The 18,861-nt window shown below is 35.1% G+C and overlaps 1 protein-coding gene across 1 annotated transcript in view; it reads left to right on the top strand.

Annotated features, from left to right (window-relative positions):
• Positions 1 to 18,861, top strand: part of LOC122797762 (serine/threonine-protein phosphatase 6 regulatory ankyrin repeat subunit A-like) — a 2,341,865-nt gene that overhangs the window by 146,011 nt on the left and 2,176,993 nt on the right. The window lies entirely within an intron of this gene.

Raw genomic sequence — 18,861 nt, 5'->3', positions numbered from 1 at the left:
TAAGATTATTAAAACTGTGAATGTTTCTGAAAGAGATTTTACTGTTTTGTTGTATTTTTACAGATATATGAAAAGGACAAGTTTGTCACAGAAACTATTTTTTAGACACTAAAAGAAGTTTCAGTTACAAGTTTGTTAAACATTCAAGAACAACTATTATTACATATTCCCGCAGCCTTGCAACAGAAATGGGGGTGGCAGGGGTACTTTAGAAGGCCAGTTTATACAATGGAAACAGCCAAGGATAGTAAATGCACTAGGGTGTTTTTTCCAGTACCTCAGCAGTGACTTGAGACAATGCAAAGTAAGGGTTACTCCACTACATTTTTTTAGATTCAGCAAGAACTGCTGTAAACAAGTCAAGTATCAAGAGAACAAAAAATGAGATAAAAATACCAAGTTTTATTAAACAATTTCATCCTCTAATAATTCAGGACTTCTTCAGAATAAATGTATTACTCACAAGAACAATTTAAATCAATTAATATAATCATATGATCGCTAAACCTACCACTAAAGTAAATTATTTTACTTTATGTTTTTAGTAATTCCATGCCTTTTAGAGCATTTGAATGACAATTATTTGAATTTGGGTAACCTTGGTTTTAAAGGGTCTTTTGCTGCCAGTTCTTGTAGTGAATGAATCAGTATTGCAACATTTAACAATGCCATTCAGATAGCGAGTCAGTTTTATAACATTTTTTTTCTTTTTTTCTCACTTGATTCCAGCGGGGAAGGGGAATGGCACCATTACTGGTGGTGGGGATGAAATGAACCACCCTACCTCTACTTATATTGGAGGAGTTACTAGGAGGATTAATCCTGAGAGTTGGTTGAACCAATTGTTTCTATTTACTGGTGAAGGAAGAAAGGGAAAATGTGATTATATCTGGTTCGCTGGTTGACTATTTTCATGCACTTGAGAGGAAAATTAATAAATTTAACGGAGTGCAGTTAGATAATTTATTAGGAGTGAAAATGTCAGTAAGGGTCTAAAGATTTTTAAGTTTCCGATGTTTTAAAAGGTACTTATTCAAGTATGCAATCAGACTGGAATAGATTTAATGTCTCTATTGGTTAAATACAGCAGTCAGAATATAGAGACTCTAGCTAAAGAAATTAAAGAACTTGAGGTATTTATTACCAGTGACTTACTTTGTGAAACTAAAAGTTGTAAGTTTGATGATATTATTCAAAAAATAGACAATGTTTGTAAGAGGAACTGTGATAGAAAATGTAAGAAGCTGATAAGACATACGAAAGACTTTGAGACTGATAATGTATATCCACTGTATAAGGGGGGAGGTATACTGATCAAAATTTTAATAGTAATGTTTTTGATGTTATGTCCTCTCCTGTACACAATGAACCCCATGCTGAACTTACAGTTTTATGGTAATACAGGCAGTAATAATTTTTAGGAATTACCCCATTTGATACGCTTGGAGAGACTAGCACAAAGGAGCCCTAAAAGGAGGGAAGAGGCAGAGGGAGGCAGGGGGGGGTGGGGGGGTGTATGGGGAAGTGGTTTGAAATGGCAAAAATTATATTGAAAATTTATAAAACTTATATTAAATTTAGTTTTATTTTTATTAGTTAATTAGTACAGTAACAGCAGTTTGCTCTCTGCTGTTCTGTTCTGGGTTTTTCTGTTCTGTTAAGATTTAAGAATTTTTTTAATTAATTTATTGAATTTGAATTGTTTTCAATTAAAAATTTATCTAAAAAAAGAGGGATGACTTGGATGACTTTGAAATGAAATTTCAAAAATTTAAAGTGTTTTAAAAAGTGTTTTAAAACTCTTTAAAACTTTAAAATTTAAAAAAGTTATAAGTGGCAGAAAGAAACAAGAAAAGACAACAGAAGACATTTAACTAAAAAGAATAATAAAAGAGAATAATATATATATTATATATTTAATCTGATTGTAAGGATGTTGAAACCTGACAGGGGCAGGTTGGGGATGATGTGATGGATATATATTTTCAAAAATCAAAAATTTATTTTTATTTTTTTTAATTATTATATTATATTACTAGTTACTAGACTTTCAGAGATATTTTTTATTATAATATTAATATTGATATGATATTCTATAATTTACTATTTTTAACCAGAGAGAAATATGATTATATGCCTGAGATTAAACCCATTATTCCTTCATTTTTTGTATCCCTAAGATACATAAGAATATTTTGGACCCACCCCAAGACCTATTGTGACCTCTACTGGTTCTAAAATGGAACCATTAGCTAAATATATTGATTTTTAAATTACAGTTGTTCTTTGCAGATAAACCAAATGTTTTAAAAGATTATTAGACCTTTTTACATTTAATACTTAATGATGAGGTTGGTATGGAGACATTGATTGTGACCATTAATGTTAAAGATTTATTTTCAGTTATACTTCATGATATAGGATTGGAATAGTTTTCTATGGCACTTACTTTTGATAAGCTGTCCAAAAAAAGAGGTAAGAAACTTAAGATTATTCATGAAATTGATTTTGTACAACAAATTTGGCTTCTCTGAAGGAGAATTATTTAAGCAAATCAAAGATATATCTTCAGCACCCATATATGCCAGTATTATCATGTGGTTTCAGGAAACACATTTTATATTTAAGTCTGAATATTACTCCTATATTATGTTTTATGAGAGCTTTTTGGATTATATATTTTTACTTTGGGAATAGGAACCTCAAATATTTTGATGAATTTATGGTATACATTAAAAACTACTGAATTTTTGAAATTTACTCATGGAAAAAATAATCAGAAGATTAATTTTTTAGATGCAATGATATATAAAAACTTGGAGGGAAGGAAATTTGAATCATCTTTTTATTGTAAGCTTACATTTATCTTATTTATTTTTTTCATAGTTACCATCCATACAAAGAAAAGTATAGTTTGCTTAAGAGACAAATGGTTAGACTTTCTCAGATGATTTTGGAACAAAACAATACCTTTTTACTTTTTTACTGAAATGAATTTATTTAACATATGTTATTTGAAAGAGGTTACACAATGGGACTCATTGAGAAGGTAGAACATGAGGTATTAAATAAAAGTGAATCTTTATTTAGACCTATTCTAAAAGGAGGGGTTTTAAATAATAATGATATCCCCAAGTCAAGCTCCACTCAAGTAACCCACATGTGCAACCTCAACCTGGTCTTTGACATCAATAGGACCTGTTGATGGTGCAGATTTGTGTCCCAGGGACTCCTCCATCTGTGGAATAGACTCCCTCTCCATGTCAAGCAGAGTACCTCATTATCCCTTTTCAAGCACAACCTGGATAACTGGATGGGAAACAGAAAATGCACCCCTGGAATTTCACCTGTGTCTCTGCTGGACAGGGGCTTTGGTTGCCGACTTGTCTAAACATAGACAAAACTCTTAGCTAGGCTTATAAGGGTCTCAGGGACAGTAGCCTAGTAACTTCCTATGATCGTATGATCCTATGAATATAGAAATCAAAAGATTTGAGAGAGCAATGGTGTTATCATTCAGTCAGTGTGATGGGAAAATTAAAGAAATTATGCTTAAGGATTGGAGAGTGCAGATTAAGTCCCATACAGGTTTAAGAAACAAACCAAGTGGTGAGATTAATTTTATTTTTAAGAGAAGTAAGAATTTAAAAAATATCTTGGAGTCAGGTAATAATGTTAAGGGGCCTGCTTTACATTGAATAGATGTGGAGCCTGTCCTGTTGTCCATTTACTAATACAGTGGATGAAGTAGAGGTGGTTAATTACTTGGGAAAGGTCTACTGTAAGGGTGCTTACAACTGTAATACTGTAGTGATAGTTTATTTAGATTTATGTAAAGCATGCCCAGAATTTTATGTGGCAAAAGTGAGAGACCCCTAAAACAATGTATTTATGAACATCTATATATATATATTACATTACATCTACACTTTGCCCCAATTTTAACACATTTGTCTTTTTTATTTTGGAAAAGATTATACCACCAGTGAAAGAAGGTAATTGGCAAGCTATTCTTGAAAATAGGGAACTACACTGGCAGCTATTGTTGCAGGCAACTTTGTTTCCTGGATTAAATGAAACTGTTTCTATTAACAACGTTTTGAAGTTGAGAGCCACACAGTTATAATGGTATAACTTCCCAAACATAGACTGGAAGAACTACTCATGCCAGAATACAAATGCCCAGAGAGTCCTTGATTTTGTCAATGCAAATGCCTTGGAACAGCTAGTTGATACCTCCCCCCAAGGGATGATAATATTTTGGAATTGGTATTAACCAACATGAGTAACCACTACAGCATCCCTATAGTACAGCTGTCAGTGAGCACAAGGCAGTTCTTGTGTTGCCTTGGTGTTCATATCTTTATCAGGCTGGTAACAATATGGGGAGGTAGACTGTGGCTTCATATTTAGAGCCTAGTGGAATAGGGAGTATGAATGAGTACTAATGAAGTGAATTTGGAGGAAGGGTCTGCAAACTAGAGCACTAGGATGAGCAATGAGTTAAAGTACCAGAGTTACAATTATGCACACACTGTATCAATAAATGAAAGGTAAAGAGGTCAGTAAAAACTATAGCAACAACTAACATATATATAAAGTAGTGACTATCAGCTTGGCTTGGTGCCACAGCATCAACTTAGTACAGTGATGAATCACTAACACTGACTTCAGTCAGTAGTCTACAGCTATGACAATACTCATGCTTGAGATGCTTACAGACAGCAATTGATGGGTGCAAGAGACAGTAAAGGCAAATATAATCAGTAATGGTTTCTAGAAAAGATTACAAACAATAAACTGGCTAAGGTGCCACGACTGAAGTTTAATATAAATTTACAGATCAAAGCAAGGAACAGTCTTTGGCTGAGGATGCCCACAGCTATCAAAAATTGAGGAAGAGACCATAAGCAATATATCTTTAGCAAGTGGAAACTCAACCCTAATTGATGTGGATCTCTGCAAGCATTCCTAGGTGCACACAAATGCACTCATACACTGCTATAGTTTCAACAGCACAAATATTTTATTTTGCATTTTAATTGAGTTTATGCTGCACTGTTTTTAGTACTGAAGCTTAAGGGTGAGAGCTTTTAATAACTTTCATGCCATAATCCCATATTTAATTTCCATGGTTTCCGACTTTATGTTTTGTGAATCAAAACAAGTCAATCAACCTGACAAGTGGTACTGAGTCAATCCTCAGAACTGGCAGTTGTGCTGAGAGGGTCTTATCGGGGTATGAAAATGAACAAACAAAATAGATAACTACTCTAGTATGATCACAACTCTTCTTATCTTTTTTTCACTTTCACATCTTTCAACCCCATTTTATGCCTGAGTGAGTTGCAAAAATGTAATGTTTCTGGTAAGCATTTACTTCTGTAGGGTCAAAACATGTAAATTTTTCTAAAGTGAAGCCAACGAGATTGGTACACCAAAATACGGGATATATATATATATATATATATATATATATATATATATATATATATATATATATATATATATATATATATATATATATATATATATATAAAACTATACACACACACACATATATATATATATATATATATATATATATTTTTTTTTTTAACTTCAGTTGACCGAACTGCCAAAGTGCTGAACATTATATAGCAGAGACCATATAACCAATACTTTAGAAGTTCGAAATTAAAATAAAAACAAAAAATTTTTTTTTGTTTTTTGCAGGGGGCAAGCCCCACTGCACCCCCACACCATCGGTTAATTAAATATACCAACTCCAAGATCGCACTATATTGAGGAAAATAGCAAATTTCCCATTTGCAATGTACAATGATCTCCAATCACTGTTTGAATTTCTGAAAAAATGTCTGTTGTATGGTCTCAGCCATATAACATTTGGCATTTTGTCAGTTTCAGAAACTGAAGACAATCTATATATATATATATATATATATATATATATATATATATATATATATATATATAAAATATACACATGTATGTATGTGTATGTGCATATATATATATATATATATATATATATATATATATATATATATATATATATATATATATATATATATATATATATATATATATATATATATATATATATATATGTGTGTGTGTGTGTGTGTGTGTATAGGAGACCTATGATTTTGAATTAAAGTAACTGACCACTAGGTGGCCTTTCTATATCAGTAACTGTATTTTAGTTTCTTCTCACTTGCTTATCCCTGTCTCCCAAATTCACTTTCTAGACTCTTCCTCTGAAATTTTGTCTGACCCTCTCTCCCTCGTCCTTAACTATATCTAGTCACACTCCACTCCTCATACACTTTACCTATTTTCCCTGTCAGCCTCTCTATACTCCCCCTACTTTCTCTTACCTTCAGATTAATCCACTGAACTCCATACTTCACTGATTGTCTTCCTTGGCAATCTACTCTTAGGTCTTCCTGCTCCGTTCGCCCTGCGGGCTCACTCCGCTCTCCTACCCTGCCCCCAATTCCCACCCTCCCCCAGTGCTCCTACACTTATTCCTCCTTAGCCACACCCACAACAACTTTAGCACCAATCACACAACTCATAACATTAACACCTCAACCTTCTTTAACTTAATATAACTCACAATCTCCTCCCTTCTTCTCCCTCCTTATTATAATACTCTACCTACAAAGAATTATCCCAACCAGCTTACAAACTTCAACAACCAGTTTTCTCTCCCTCTTCTCAAACTTCTATAATGCCTGCTTCAACTACCCCGCACCAATTATTACCACTTCTTTTACTCTCCTTCTTATCTCTTCAAACCTCTGTCTATATCATAACCTCATTTGAGCAACCACTATACTCCACTTTTCTCCTACCCTCTAAATATACTTCCATACCACTAATAACAAACTACCCCAATCATCTTAACCTTCTATCCAAACCCAACTACCTACTTCCCAAGTTTCATAGACTAGCTCACATTAAGTACACCAACCAAAATGCAAATAAACTATTAGACTATTATTGTAAACTTCTCAACCCTAAACACATAACACTCCTCCACTCCTTTATAGATGGTGACATTCACCCCAATCCTGGCCCTAACCAGTACCTTAAATGTCCAGACATTAACCCTCATAAAACTAATACACCAACACCTACTAAACCAGCTAACTCACTCTATATAGCACACCTCAATACATGTAGCATCTGTAATAAAATTACACAACTTCATGCCCTCTTAGATGTCCACCTATTTGACATCCTTTGCCTATCTGAAACGTGGCTAAAACCTACCATCAAGGACAATGAAGTTACCCCACCCGGGTATAATATCTTTAGACTAGACCATACAGCCAAAAAGGGAGGAGGGGTTGCAATCCTTTATAAAACAGAGCTACAAGTTAGCACTGTAAATCTAAGCCCACCTTCAGATAACAACGCTGAAATATTCTTCACTAAATTACAAATCAACACACATAAGGCTATAAACATTATCTGTATGTACCTTCCACCAGGTAACAATATCAGTACTCTCGAGAATATCCTTAACAGGCTTTCAATAAATTCCCCACAAGAAACCATAGTTCTAGGAGACTTTAATATAGACTGGAACAACTGCAATACTATATACCCAACCACACATATTAACCTTTATGGCTTCTCACAAAGTATTATTTCCCCCACCAGAACTAATAAACCAAACAACAAAGAAAGTACCTTGGACTGGATACTTACTAATAACCCCAAACAAGTATACATAGCAGGAACCCTCCCAGAAGACCTAAGTGACCACTTACTAACTTATATGTTCAGAAATAAAACCAACCTAACTTTCCCATCTTCATTTAGAACAGTACGCACTAAAAAGCAATTTAACCCAGAACTTTTCCAAAATGAACTTAAACAATGTAATTGGTCACCATTAAAAGATCTCCCAATCAATGAAGCAGTAGAATATTTCAATTCTACATTCCTAGATATACTTGACCACCATGCCCCATCATGCTCAGTAAGAAATAAGACTAAACCAGCCCCTTGGCTTACTAATAATACTAGACAAAAAATCCATCTCGGAAACAAATCCTGGGCAAAATGGCGTACTACTAAAAACCCTTTAGATCAGCAAATCTTTAGACAACATAGAAATATTACTAAAAAAGCCATCCTATTAGATAAGAAGAACTTTTACCTATAGCACTCCTACCACAAGGAACCACAAAACTTTTGGGCTAGTATTAACAAACTCCTACACCCGGGTCAAACATTCACTCCCAACCCAACTGGCTCCAAACCAGACAATCCCTCTCAAACCGCAAATGATTTTAATTCTTTCTTCACAAATGCCATCCAAAATCTTGGTAGCCATCTATCTCCTGACACCTCAAATTTGCCCACCTCTAACACTATTCCACCCCCACCATTTCATATACAACCTGTACCCACTTCCTTCATTTGCTCTCTTCTCCAAAAACTAAAACCTACTACCCCCTCAACAGACAAACTCCCAGCAGAGTTCCTACAAAAAGGAGCCAAAGCCATTGCCTACCCCATTTCCATTCTGATCAATAGAACCATATGTGAAGGAATCATCCCATCCATCTGGAAAATTTCTCATATCATCCCACTACATAAAGGGGGCCACTCCAATGAATATTCTAACTTTCGTCCTATAGCTCGGCTATCCCCCCTTGCAAAAATTATAGAAAAATGTATCCATAAGCAACTACTACACCACCTTCTCCATAACAACCTACTTGCCAACTGCCAACATGGATTCTGACCTTACCATAGTACCACCACTGCACTTCTATCCTTCACAGACAGCATAAATAAAAACCATAATAATAATAATACTATTTCCTCTGCAGTATTCATTGATTTATCTAAAGCCTTTGATATGGTTAATCACCAACTCCTACTACACATACTGAAATCCCTCTCACTCAGCACATATATCTACATACATATATATATATATATATATATATATATATATATATATATATATATGGGTCTACTTCTTAAGATCGACAGACCATTTGATCGACATTCATTTGGTCGACAGCTCATTTGGTCGACAACCAGTATTCAAGGCAAAAATCTGAGATTTGCCCCCCTTCCCAATGTTGTGCGACCCTGGAGTTGATATATATAGTTAGGGGGGGTGGGGAGCACAGCCCCCCACATTGGGGGGTGTGGGGGCGAAGCCCTCCACCTATTTTCGTTTAAAATGTGTAGTTTTTGTTGTATTTTCATGTTTTAAATGGAAATAGCCCCCCACACCCCCTAACTATATATATCAACTCCAGGGTCACACAACATTGGGGAGGTGGGCAAATCCCTGTTAAGTGCCTTGAATACTGATTGTCGACCAAATGACCTGTCGACCAAATGAATGTCGATCAAATGGTCTGTCGATCTTAAGAAGTAGACCCATATATATATATATATATATATATATATATATATATATGTATGTATGTAGATATATGTATATATACATGTATATATATAGATATATATATATATATATATATTTTTTTTTTTTTTTCTACATATCACATACATGGGGCAGATTTAGGGGTAAGGCATAAAACAAAAATGTCTTTGGCAGTAGGATGACACTGTAGTGGGATGCCTCAATATACTCTTTAGCTATAAATTTGAGATAGGTCCAGGGGAAAGTTGATTTTAGGGACCCTGTCATTGAGGAAGGATACAAGCAGCAGCTTATTGTCAGCTGCGGGAGGGGCAAAGAAATAACAATAAGGAATACTTGTAAAAGTCAGTTATATTACTAATAAGCATTGCAAAACTAAATTGTCACTGAGATGGTGAACAATGTGATTGCCAGTGAGATTAATTATGACTATCCACAAGCTAAAACTAGAATATATATATATATATATATATATATATATATATATATATATATATCTATATATATATATATATATATATATATATATATATATATATATATATATAAGCGTATATATCATATATCAATTTCTAAGTTCTTACAATCTCTGAACTGCGCAGTGTAGTCATGCATTATGCAGTACCACACCATTGCCCAGTTTTTCTCATTGCCTTTTAAAGCACAGATAAAATCCCTGATGAGATGTCATGACTTTCAAAGTAGTAATCATGCTACTGTCAAACTATAACTGTTACAAGTTTGTGCTGTGTTTTTGTTGACCCTGGTCTCCAATAGTCACAATGCCCCCTGATGTGAATGATTAATGAAAATAAAAATAATTTAGGAAAGGTGAATCTTTCTTTGACTTGGGGTGATGTCAGAGTGAGCATATATAAGTAAAGGGTGAAGGCTGCAGGAGGAGCTTGCCCCAGTGCAGAAAAGTGCTTATTTACATATAATAAATATTGCATAAATTTCCTCTGAATGTGATTGTACAGATTTAGCACCTAGATGTATCACTTGAAGATCAACAGTTTAAAAACACACAAACCAAGGCAGCAGCTAATGGAGCAAAACATTCTGTAAAGCCAGCATACCAAGGAACCAGGAAAATTTTGTAAAAACATAGTTTAATAATTCACAATTTCAGAGTTTAGCATTTTCATTCCCTCTGGAACTTCATCAAAACTCATAAAATTAAAAAAAAAATTTGTGTTTTAAATACAAATTTTAAAAAATTCACATGCACAAACCATTGAATAAAATCATTTATACTCTAATTGCTTCAATTTCAACACAGGGTGTATGGATAAAGTGTCATTTAAACCTGGATATTACGTTGCATTCAATACAATTTGCTATTTTAACTCAGCCATATCCAGGTGCTCATCCACCCCCCCCTTGAAAATCTTTCACCAGCTTCTCCACAACCATAAACTTAAAGAAGTATGTAAGGTTGCCTTTTATATGTCTGAACAGAGCATTACTCAGTTTACCATTCCTGATATCAGCACAATGCTCATATATACGGTCTCGTAACCTTCTCATAGTCTTACCCATGTAAAAAAACTTGTACATAATGTGCATTGAGTAAGGTAAATAACATTTTTGGTCGCACAATTGTACCTCCCTTTTATCAAATAGGTCACATTAGCTATTTTGAAACAATCACTTTTCATAATGGAAGGACACTATGTGCAAGCTCCATACTTTTAGTGCCATTATTTTGCACATTTTGAAAAATGTTTGCCCCCCCCCCCAGCTTCTAGATTTTGTTTCAAAGACCTACCCTTTCTATATACAAAGGTCGGTTTTCCACCTATTCTTTCTGTTAACTTACTAAATACTTCTAAATAACTTGCAGAAATATACCAATTTTTCTCTGTGATATATTTAATAGCCCCACTGTCTAAACTATAGGTGGAAATGAAACTCATGCTATTGTGCCTCTCATCCCTATTACTTGCAATGGTGACCTCACATCTAGATCCCAGAATAGGCAGATACACACCATTCTGTCATTTTCTAACTACTTCCTTTATTTCTTCCAAAAATCCATCTGGATAACCTCTATTTCTGAACATGGATAAAACTTCCTCACATTCATTCATAAAGTTTTCCATGTTAGATACCATACATGCCACTCTCACCAGCTGGCCTTTAACTACCACTTTCTTTTGGTGCATGGGATGCCAACTGGTGAAGTGCAGGTAGGTATTAGAAAAAGTAGGCTTCCTATAGATGTTGGAATTATATTTATTCTCAGTTCTGTCCTTGGATAGCATAATGTCCAAATAATGAATACATTCATTATGAAAATGTGAAGTGAAGGACACAAATTCAGCAGTGTTGTTCAAATAGTCAAGAAAAATATTAAGGTTATCCATGGTATCATTCCATAGGAGGAAGATATCATCCAAAAATCTAGTATATGCCCCCCAAGAATTTGCAAAGGGACTGTTCAGGACAAATCTTTCCTCCCACTAAGCCATACACCCTGTGTTGAGATTGGAGCAATTAGAGTATAAATGATTTTATTGGATGGTTTGTGCATGTGATTTTTTTTTTTAAATTTGTATTTAAAACAAAAAATGTTTTTTAAATTTTATGAGTTCTGATGAAGTTCCAGAGGCAATGAAAGCACTAAACTCTGAAATTGTGGCTTATTAAACTATGTTTTTACAAGATTTTCCTGGTTCCTTGGTGTGCTGGTTTTACAGAATTGTTTGCTCCATTAGCTGCTGCCTTGGTTTGTGTGTTTTTAAACTGTTGGTCTTCAAGTGATACATTGTCGTCATTATGTCTTTACCTGGAGTGGGCAACTTTATGGATGCTACCAGCACACACAGCAGCACTAGTCTTACCATGCTTTTGGAGCAGGTTCATTCCATCAACAAACAAGTGTCTGAATTGATGGCTTCCAACAGTGGTGTTAATGATTCAGGGACTTATAATTTGGGGCTGCCCTTGTCCCAGCAGACTCAAGGAGGTTCTAGAAACAATGTAAGTGCAGTGATTAATTCTAATTTGCCTGTTCTTGATGACTGGAAAGTCAATAAGTTTTCACTGAGTAAAGAGACTGATATGGGGTCTAGTTGTGGTGTTAACATCCCTAAAGAGCAACCATAAAGTCTAGCTGTAATGTTGCGGTCACTGGACAAATTTTTGTTTCAGTTCAAGAATTTACAAGTAGAGAACATGTATTTGCTAGAGTGTATCAGGTTAAAATGCATACCACAGGGTCTAAGGGTATGACGGTACCCGAATGGGGTGGAAAATAAACCTGATATGCTGGCAGAATTACATGAACTATATGACCAAACAGGCTGTGACCTTTTGAAGATTATGGTTAAATATAATGGCCTGGAGCTAGAAAAACTATCTAAATCTATTGAGGAGCTGGACAAAAAGATAAAGGTTGATTTACTTTTTTGTAGTTATGAAACAAACTACAAAAATATGTTTGACAAAATTGACAAACAATGCCATAATGTTTTGCAAAATAAAATTCGCAAATTGAACAGAGATCTGAATCAGTATTTGAGTAAGAAAGTGTACCTGCACCCTTCAAGTAACCATGGTTACACTCAGGGGAATCAAGTGAATGCAGGAAGGGTAGTCCAGCCCCAAACTACCGGAAACAACGTAATGGTTCAGCAGAACGGCCACGGAGCAGTCCCTTCAGAGAATGGTGGTGTTCGCAGATCGGAGAGGATATTCAACAGTGAGAAGGAATGAAATGCGAACAGTCAGGAGGAGGAATACAGGAGGGAAGGAGCCAAGCCGAAGTATTACAAACAGTAGAATTGGTGGTAAATGAATTTTTCAATGCCTCTATTGACTTTGACTGTTGTAATTCATCTTATACCACTGTTTCAAACGGTAAAGGACATTTTCATCTGTTCAACTATTCTCAAAAGAATATGGATATTAATCATGCTAATTTATTGTCAAAAGGATTAAATTTTTGTGCCAGCTAAAAGAGCAAATATTGTACAGACTGTGGTTGATTTAAAGTTGTAGTGTCGAAAATTAAATTTAAGCTTGATCTTGGGTGGAAATGTTCAGCATGAAAATGTATTATACAGATCCAGTGTCTACAATCCCCCACTGCATGTCCTGATACAACAGTTTGAAAAGTTTTGTGAGTTGGACTTTCGGAACATGTTGCAAAACAAATGTGTAAATAAATTTGTTAACTTAAACTTTTGGCTTTTCCTAGTTAGGGATCGCTACAGCGTAACTCCAGTTTGCTCATGATTGGCAGTGGATTTTTATGGTGCCGAGTTGCCAGCCCGACGTCCAACCTTCAAAGAAGGCACTCTCATTCACGCTTGCACATACCTGCATGTCTTTAGCGTCACACGACCGTGGGGAGGACATGAAGACTCCACACAGAAGGCACTCCAGCTGAGAATCGAACGAGAGAACCTCTTGCTGTGAGGCGACAACGCTAATCACTGCACCACCACTGCCAATTTGCTAACTTAAACACACAGGAGAAAAAACTGTTGAAAGATGTTAGTGAGGATTGTAATATCAGGGCTATGAAACCAGACAAGGGAGGGGGGCTTGTAATAATGGATAAGGTAGATTATCTGAACAAAATGAATCGACTGATGGTTACTGAAACTTATGAAGAAGTGCCCAAGTATGAAATTAATGTTGGTTATGTAAAAATAGACAGAGTATTGCTTGATATGGTTACTGAAGGACAAATTTCAGAGATGGAATATAGGTATATGCTGGTTGAAAAAACAAAGTTAGCACAGATTTTTGGGATCCCAAAAATACACTCTGATATCAATGATCCACCCTTCAGACTGACTGTATATGGGGGAAGATCAAAAACTAGTGCTATAGATTTGAATCTAAAACAGGTTTAGGTCACATCAAGCAAATTTGCCGAGATTCATGGGATTTTCTAAGTAAGATTAATGAATTAACTTTTAATCCCCACAGCATATTTGTTACTGTTGATGTAAAAAAATATTCTCTGTGATCCCCCATAAGGAAGGACTTGAGTTTTTTGAACATCAGTTAAACAAAAAATTCAATATGACTAACTGGAGGGTGGCAGCGATGGTGGATTTAATGGAGTTGGTCCTTAAGTATAACTATATTTATTTTGAAGGACAACTTTATAGACAGGTCACAGGTGTAGCAATGGGTGCAGCTTGCACCACCCTTTTTGCTAACTATGTTATGGCTGAGTGGGAGGAAAGATTTGTCCTGACTAGACCCTTTGCAAATTCTTGGGAGGTATATACTAGATTTTTGGATGATATCTTCCTCCTATGGAATGATACCGTGGATAACCTTAATATTTTTCTTGACTATTTGAACAACACTGCTGAATTTTTGTCCTTCACTTCACATTTTCATAATGAATGTATTCATTATTTGGACGTTATGCTATCCAAGGATAGAACTGAGAATAAATATATTTTCAACATCTATAGGAAGCCCACTTTTTCTATTACTACCAGTTGGCATCCCATGCACTAAAAGAAAGCGGTGGTTAAAGGCCAGCTGGTGAGAGTGGCACATATGGTATATAACATGGAAAACTTTATGAATGAATGTGAGGAAGTTTTATCTATGTTCAGAAATAGAGGTTATCCAGATGGATTTTTGGAAGAAATAAGGGAAGTAGTTAGAAAATGACAGAATGGTGTGTTTCTGCCTATTCTGGGATCTAGATGTGAGGTCATCATTGCTAGTAATAGGGATGAGAGGCACAATAACATGAGTTTCATTTCCACCTATAGTTTAGACAGTGGGGCTATTAAATATATTACAGAGACAATTTGGTATATTTCTGCAAGTTATTTAGAAGTATTTAGTAAGTTAACAGAAAGAATAGGTGGAAAACCGACCTTTGTATATAGAAAGAGTAGGTCTTTGAAACAAAATCTAGAAGCTGGGGGGGGGGGGCAAACATTTTTCAAAATGCGCAAAATAATGGCACTAAAAAGTGTGGAGCTTGCACATAGTGTCCTTCCATTATGAAAAGTGATTGTTTCAAAATAGCTAATGTGACCTATTTGATAAAAGGGAGGTACAATTGTGAGACCAAAAATGTTATTTACCTTGCTCAATGCACATTATGTACAAGTTTTTACATGGGTAAGACTATGAGAAGGTTACGAGACCATATATATGAGCATTGTGCTGATATCAGGAATGGTAAACTGAGTAATGCCCTGTTCAGACATATAAAAGGCAACCTTACACACTTCTTTAAGTTTATGGTTGTGGAGAAGCTGGTGAAAGATTTTCAAGGGGGTAGTGGATGACCACCTGGATATGGCTGAGTTAAAATGGCAAATTGCATTGAATGCAATGCAATATTCAGGTTTAACTGACACTTTATCCATACACCCTGTGTTGAAATTGAAGCAATTAGAGTATAAATGATTTTATTGGATGGTTTGTGCATGTGATTTTTTTTTAAATTTGTATTTAAAACACAAAATGTATTTTAAATTTTATGAGTTCGGATGAAGTTCCAGAGGGAATGAAAATGCTAAACTCTGAAATTGTGGATTATTAAACTACGTGTTTACAAGATTTTCCTGGTTCCTTGTGCTGGTTTTGCAGAATTTTTTGCTCCATTAGCTGCTGCCTTGGTTTGTGTGTTTTTAGCACCTAGATGTGTTTGAGTCATTATGCTGAAATGTTCAAGCTAATATACTTGGAACTTGTGCATTTTGAACTAATGCAGAAGATCCTTTTGTATTACCGATGGTGGTGCTAGCAGCAAGAAGCATGGATTTTGAGAAAGGAAGTACAAAGAGAAGATTCCATTAGATCAGAATTTTGAAAAGATTAGAAAGGAAAAACATGATTAGGGAACATGTCTAAGATGAACTGAATCCTAAGCAGGGCAACTCTCTTTGCAATGAAAGGGTATTTTTGGCCAGAAAAAAATAAACGCATTATAAAGCATTTAGTACATTTACTACAGCATTCCAGAGTTGTATGTTCTTTATTTTTTCATTTTTTTTAAAGAAGAAACATGTTTATTAAATTATCAAGTATGACATAGGCAATCATAAATTTTTATAAATGAAAACAAACCATATTGTCATAATTTTAGTTGCAAACATTATTCATCACTTATCTGTCTAGTCATTGTCAGTCAAACATTACATAGCTCATTCAAATCCTGCCTTCTTTTGAACCTTGTTCCTCCTCTGTATTGTTCCTATAATTTCCATTGTTTCCTATGTAGTTTGCTCCTTCCCTTTTCTAAAGATCCAATTTCAGTTGTTTTATCTTTATTACTATATTCACTACGTCTAGTAAAGTTGGTTTAGAATTTGATTTCCATTTTCTAGTAATTTCTTTTTTGGCTGCCACCATAATTAGATTCAGCAAGGCCTTACTATGTCTAGGCAATTCTGATTCTGTATCATATAGCTCAAAAAATAATTTACTTAGTTACACCACTTTGCTCACCCAGTATCTCTGACAGAGCAGTCTACAGGGAATCTTTATAGTCTGCCAACTCATTACACTCCCAGAAAATGTGTTCCCAGTTGCCTCTTTCTTCCCCATCACACCTCTACATTTGATGTCTACCTGAGGTAAAATTCTTTGGAGTCTACATGGGGTATAAAAATACCTATGTAAACACTTCCAGGCAAAGACCCTAAATGTTCTAATCTTTGTTGCATATTTGGGAGACATACATATATCCCCCTATTGTTTCTTTGTGAATTGCTTATCCCGTCTTTCTACCCAATCCTTTATAACCTTCCGTGGTTGATTCTTATAATTAATATGCAATATTGTGTATGCTCTACTAATTATTCCTTTTTTAACAGCAACTTCTCTTCTAGATTCTACTGAAAACTGTACCAGTGCTGGTCATTCACTTGGCATCCCCCAATTTCTTTCTCTTTGCCTATTCTCTGAGATTAATCCTTGATAGGGAAGACAATCTCTAGCCTACAGTCCAAATAAATAATTAGCCTCTTCCCATTCTATTACATTTCCCTCTGTAATTATTTGCTCCTAACACCTTAGTTCTTTTACCAGTTTTCACCAATAAATTCCAGCCCACTCTTGTCTATTGTCTGTATCCCTAATTGCAGTCATCCCTATTTGTAGAATCTCCTTTCTCCATTCCCATGTTGGCTTAGTTCTTAGAATACTTTCTGCTGCTTTATAAATATAATATTCTGCATGATTATTGTTATTCTCCTTAAGGATCTCCATCCAGAATCACAGTCTGTCATTGTTTCTTGAACTTCCACCCTGTTTTATTATCATCCCTTTCCACTTTGAATTATAGGTTTCTGTATAGGAGCCTTTACTGTGTAGTTCTGAAATACCCCTTCAAATCAGGTAATACCAAACTACCTTGTTCAATTTGGAAGAATCAGCTTATCCTACTTGACTCTTGCTGTCCTCACCTCCCAGATAAAGTCATTCAGCTCTTTATTAATTGCTGTTCACAACTTCTACTCTGGTTGATAAAAATATGCTTGGCCTGTGTATAAAACTAAAGGGACTAAAAACACTTTAACAGCTTGTACATTGTTATCCATATCCATATAACAGAGCTTTCAGTTTCACAGTTTTTGTATTAGCTTTTGTTTAGCCTCTTCTCACATATCCTTAGCTACCACAACAGAATGCTCCTAAGTACTTCATTTTATCATGTCCCCAAAAATATGGATGCTGCTGAACGAAGCTTTGTGTGGGTATATTATTTACAGCTGTTGGCTTTGTCTTAACTTCATTAATTTTGTACCCCAAAAACATTTGAGACTGCCACAAAATGTTCCAGAACACTGAAATGTCCTTCTCTGGTTTTATCAGGTATCATCTGCAAATATAGTTAGCTTTTCTTGACTACCATACTAATTATATCCTGGAATTTCTGAGTCACTTATTTTCTTTGCTAATGGTTCTAAAGGTATTTTCTTATATTTAGCTTCCTTCTGGATCATCACTGTTCTGTTAATGTTGTCAAATGTTTGCCACCCCTCTACAAAACCACATTGATTTATATCTATCAATTTTGGCATCACCTTTGCCATTCTTTTAGCCATTATAAACAAATACTTTATAATCATAGTTTAGGATTAAAATGGGCCTGTATGCAGCTGGATCTGATAGGTCTTTACCATCTTCAGGTATGACAGCCACCACTGCTTTCTTTCAGGATGTTGGTGCTTCTCCTCCTCTTAAAGTACTGCTAAACAAAACCTTCCAGGTTTTTATTAGTTTTTTCCCCTCCTAGCTTCCAAATTTTCACAGGAATACCATCTGCTCCTGGGAACTTTCCTGTGGATTGGTTATACATCACCATTTCTATCTCATCACCTGCTATCCTATTAGTAATTGAGCCTCATCTACCTCTAACCTTGGTATATTTAATTATTCCATAAACATTTCCATTTGCAGCTTTTCTTGATCTCCATATTTCTCTGCTTGGG

This window comes from Protopterus annectens, chromosome 3.part1 (assembly GCF_019279795.1).
Source record: "Protopterus annectens isolate FY-2018-M chromosome 3.part1, PAN1.0, whole genome shotgun sequence".
NCBI classification, from domain to species: domain Eukaryota; kingdom Metazoa; phylum Chordata; order Ceratodontiformes; family Protopteridae; genus Protopterus; species Protopterus annectens.
Note: the sequence above shows the minus strand (reverse complement) of the source record. Positions and strands in the feature narration are given on the sequence as shown.